General features: G+C 64.4%; 1 non-coding gene across 1 annotated transcript; it reads right to left on the bottom strand.

The window, feature by feature from the left end:
- Positions 1–1007: 1007 nt before the first annotated feature.
- On the bottom strand, positions 1008–1160 carry LOC143694720 (5.8S ribosomal RNA). The gene has a single exon (XR_013183371.1). It is a non-coding gene; the product is annotated as a 5.8S ribosomal RNA (ribosomal RNA).
- Positions 1161–5173: the final 4013 nt, after the last annotated feature.

The raw sequence follows: 5173 nt of genomic DNA, 5'->3' as shown, positions 1-5173 counted from the left end.
CCCTCTTTGCTCGCTGTTACTGAGAGAATCCTCGTTAGTTTCTTTTCCTCCGCTGACTAATATGCTTAAATTCAGCGGGTCGCCACATCTGATCTGAGGTCGCAAGCCCAAAGCTCGGCCGCGCTGTGCGTGCGCACGCGTGGAGATGGCCGCCTTTGTCTCCCCCCGCCTGCCAGCCCGCCTGCTACGCCCCCGCCCCCCGAGGGGGCCGGAGACAGAGAGCGAGCGAGCGATGAGGAGAGACGGAGAGCCCCATCCCGGAGACAAGAACGGAAAAGGGAGCGCGGCAGAGACAGCCCTGCGCGGGAGGACCGGCTGGGCAGTGGCACGTGCGATGGCCTCAGTGGGGAGAGAGAGAGGAGCGATGGCGCCCCTCGGGCGCGCCCTCAGACCGTGACAGAAGAGGAGGGGGGCGGGCGAAGGGAGAGGAGGGGGTCGGAACCCCCATCCCAGGTGCTGTCGCCTCCCACGCGTGCGCGGCAGCACGGCATGGTACTGCCATGGTTCCCACCCGCAGACAGCCGACTGCACAAGGGGGGAGGCCGGGGGCGAGGTCCGTGCCTCGACTCCCCTTCTCACCCTCCTCTCTCTTTCTCTCGGCCCTCAGCGGCGCCTTTCGACGCTGTCTCTCACTCTCCCCAGGCCGCCGCGCCACCGCATCCACGGCGCGGCCCCAGCGAGGATGAGCTCCACCCAGCGGCTCGCTCCAGGAGGGGGGAGCAACGGAGCGCTCCCCGAGTCTGCATTTAGGGGGATGAAGGCCCTGCACGGCGACCACGACAACGATGACAACCGCGACAACGACGACGCCTGCTGGGCTGCAGGGAAGGGATCAAGGCCCGCCTAGGGAAACGCTTCCCTCGCCGAACCCCTGACCGCCTTCCCTCCGGGCACCGGCAGGATGCCGCCGCCACCGCTGCCGCCGCCGCCCGCTGCAGGCAACGGGCCTGCGAGGCGACCCCAGCCACGCAACCGGGGTGGCCCCTGGACGGCGATTGATCGTCAAGCGACGCCCAGACAGGTGTAGCCCCTGGAGGAACCCAGAGCTGCAAGTGCGTTCAAAGTGTCGATGATCAGTGTGTCCTGCAATTCACATTAATTCTCGCAGCTAGCTGCGTTCTTCATTGACGCAAGAGCTGAGTGATCCACCGCTAAGAGTTGTCTGCCTTTCGGGCACTGCTCACGCTGAGTGGCCCCTTTTTGTTACTCTGGCGCTGAGGACGCTTGGGCGCGCCCCTGGCTTCGACCGTACGAGCACACAGAAAATGGAAGGGGAGGGAAAAAAAAAACACTGGAACAACCCACTCTCTGAAGGCCAGCCAAGAGGCGTGGGAGCCCGCGCCCCTGACCGCCTTCCCCCGCAAGGGGTGATGCCGACCTCACAAATGCCGTCCTTCGGAGGTGGCCCAGGCGCCCGGGCTTGGCCCGGCCTCCACGCGGAGGGCCAGGCGGCATGCACCAGAATGCAGGGGACATGGCAGCCCGCCGGCTTCTCTCTTTCACGGGACAACACGCACAAAACACACGGCACACGGCTGGGGGCGGGCAGCCATAGGCCCCTGCACCACGCCGGCTCTCCCTCGGCCCCAACACCGCGGGCCTCGCGGAGCGCCATTGCGCTACTGCCCGGCCAGCTTTTCTCTTCCCCACTTCATGGCCTTTCCCCCGGGCTCGAGAGGGGCACGCGACAACGACCGGCCCCTGCCGGCACGCCTCCCGTGGGACTGCTCCCCCACCGGGCAGGCGAGCGACCGGCGGTCGCGCTCCGCCGCTGGCCCAGAGGCGGACGCCACCGAGACCCGAGCCAGCATTGCCAGCGCCCGAGGCCTGCTGGACGGCAGAACCGGCCGCCGCCGGGGCCGCACTCCTGGGACCTCCGCCGCCGCGTCGCACCGCTGGGGCCCCTTGCCCCGGGCACGCGACGGCGGAAGGCGGTACGGCGCTGAGCCGGGGGGCAATGCCCGCTCTCCTCGTTTGCATGCGGAGACCGGGCGGGGAGAAGCGCCCCTGCGGCCACCCCTCATGCCTTCCTGTGGCCCACACACGGCTGGGAAGGGGGCTGGAGGACTCAACAAGCGGGGCCTGGGATGGGACCGCCGCCGGCCAACGGCGGGTGCCGTCCGGCCGACCGTCCCCACAGGGAGGGACACCCGTTGAGCGGCACCGCCACTGCTTGGCACAGGGTCGCCCGCGCTCACGGGCCTCTGCCGCCGGAGGGCCCGCCGAGTGCTTGCTCCCCACCAGCAGGGGGGCAGTCGAGCCAGGGGACAGCTGGTGGACGACGGCCCCAGGGCTGCGCGTTTGAGGAGAAAAGGCCGTCGAGGGGAGGAGAGGCGCCAGACATGCCAGACGCGCCAGACACGGCGCCACACGCGCGAGAGACCACGGCGGCGGTCTGAGGAGAGAGAGCGCGGGGGGGCCCCGGCGGGCGCGGGGGATGCGGCTTGACCACCAAGAACACCTCGGGGGCACACGCGCATGCGCGCCATGAAGCGCGGCCTGGAACACCCGGAGGCCTCAGCCCTTGGAGTTTTTCTGCCCCACGCGAGAGGGGGGCCGCTCGGCCCGAGAGCAGGGAACTCTGCCGGCCGGCAAAGGCCCCGCTCCCCAGTGCGGGTAGGGCTGGAGGAGCCGCCTCCTCCGAGCACCGAAGGCGTCCCCGCCATCCGGCTCCCTAGCCCTTTCCACCTCAGCTGCCGACGGGTGCCACAGCTGGCTGGCCGGCCATCGCTGGACGGGCAAAGCAGCGAGGGAAGGGATGGGCGTGCCTCCGGGAGGGGCCGTGCCGATCACCCCTCCCTCCCGGCACCTGGGCAGCTTTCTCGCGTGCACGCCGAGGAGACCTGAGCTCAGGAGGACTCGGGCCGCGCCAGGGCGCCCACAGGCAGCACGCAGGCGACCGGCGTTCGGCGGCGCCGGCCACAGCGGCGAGAGGCTCGGGGGCCCATGGCCGCACGCCCGCTCTCTGGCGGGGACGGACCGGCAGCAGACCGGCGCAAGGCTGGGTTGGGGGGGCGTGGTGTGGGGGGTGGGGGGGGACACCCGTTGTAGCGCGGGGTGAGCCCCACCCGAGCACACGGTGGCGGGCGCGCGTGGCGTGCCTCGCCACACCGAGCGGCTTTTGCCCCCTCTCCCCCTTCCGACCCCCCGTGCCCGGCGGTGCCGCGTGCCTCCGGTCCCTCTCTCTCACTAGGGCTGTGGTGCGCGGCGAAGGGCGTGTGGCCCCCGGAGAGAACCTGGGCCGGCAGCTGGGGGCCGAGCATGCGAAAGGAGCGGGCGTGTGAGTGACGCCACGCATGCACCGCCGGCCGGCCGGCCCGGCACGACACGGCAGGTGCCAAGCCCCACCGGTAATGATCCTTCCGCAGGTTCACCTATGGAAACCTTGATACGACTTTTACTTCCTCTAGATAGTCAAGTTCGACCGTCTTCTCGACACTCTGGCAGGGCGGTGGCCGACCCCGCCGGGGCCGATCCGAGGACCTCACTAAAACCATCCAATCGCTAGTAGCGACGGGCGGTGTGTACAAAGGGCAGGGACTTAACATGAGCTAATGACCTGCACTTACTGGGAATTCCTCGTTCACGGGGAAGAATTGCAATCCCCGATCCCCATCACCAATGGGCTTCAACGGGTTACCCGCGCCTGCCGGTGGAGGGTAGGCACAAGCTGAGCCAGTCAGTGTAGCGCGCGTGAGGCCCCAGACATCTAAGGGCATCACAGACCTGTTATTGCTCAATCTCGGGTGGCTGAACGCCACTTGTCCCTCTAAGAAGTTGGACGCCGACCGCTTGGGGGTTGCATAACTAGTTAGCATGCCAGAGTCTCGTTCCTTATCGGAATTAACCAGACAAATCGCTCCACCAACTAAGAATGGCCATGCACCACCACCCACAGAATCGAGAAAGAGCTCTCAATCTGTCAATCCTGTCTGTGTCTGGGCTGGATGAGGTTTCCCGTGTTGAGTCAAATTAAGCCGCAGGCTCCACTCCTGGTGGTGCACTTCCGTCAATTCCTTTAAGTTTCAGATTTGCAACCATACTTCCACTGGAACCCAAAGACTTGGGTTTCCAGGGAGCTGCCCGGTGGGTCACAGGAATAACGCTGCCGGATCGCCAGTGGGCATCGTTTATGGTTGGAACTACGACGGTATCTGATCATCTTCGAACCTCTGACTTCTGTTCTTGATTAATGAAAACATTCTTGGCAAATGCTTTCGCTCTAGGCCGTCTTGCGCCGGTCCAAGAATTTCACCTCTAGCGGCACAATACGAATGCCCCCAGCCGTCCCTCTTAATCATGGCCCCATTTCCAAAAACCATCAAAATAGAACCGGAGTCCTATACCATTATTCCTAGCTGCAGTATGCCAGCGGCCAGCCTGCTTTGAACACTCCAATTTTCTCAAAGTAAATGCTTCGGGCCCCGCGGGACACTCAGCTAAGAGCATCGAGGGGGCGCCGAGAGGCAGGGGCTGGGACAGGTGGTGGTTCACCTCGCGGCGGACCGCCAGCTCGATCCCAAGATTCAACTACGAGCTTTTTAACTGCAGCAACTTTAAGATACGCTATTGGAGCTGGAATTACTGCGGCTGCTGGCACCAGACTTGCCCTCCAATGGATCCTCGCTCAAGGATTTAAAGTGCGCTCATTCCAATTACAGGGCCTCAAAAGAGTCCTGTATTGTTATTTTTCGTCACTACCTCCCCGGGTCGGGAGTGGGTAATTTGCGTGCCTGCTGCCTTCCTTGGATGTGGTAGCCATTTCTCAGGCTCCGTCTCCAGAATCGAACCCTGATTCCCCGTCAGCCGTGGTCACCATGGTAGGCACAGACAGTACCATCGAAAGTTGAAAGGGCAGACATTCGAATGGGTCATCGCCACCGCGGGGGCCTGCAATCAGCCCGAGGTTATCTAGAGTCACCAAAGCTGCCGGGCGGGACCAGGTTGGTTTTGGTCTGATAAATGCACACATCCCCGGAGTTCGGCGCTCGTCGGCATGTATTAGCTCTAGAATTACCACAGTTATCCAAGGAGCGGGAGAGGAGCGACCAAAGGAACCATAACTGATTTAATGAGCCATTCGAAGTTTCACTATACCGCCTGTGTGTACTTAGACATGCATGGCTTAAGCTTTGAGACAAGCATATGCTACTGGCAGGATCAACCAGGTAGC

This window comes from Agelaius phoeniceus, chromosome 8 (assembly GCF_051311805.1).
Source record: "Agelaius phoeniceus isolate bAgePho1 chromosome 8, bAgePho1.hap1, whole genome shotgun sequence".
NCBI classification, from domain to species: Eukaryota; Metazoa; Chordata; class Aves; order Passeriformes; family Icteridae; genus Agelaius; species Agelaius phoeniceus.
This window is presented reverse-complemented; position numbering and strand designations above follow the sequence as displayed.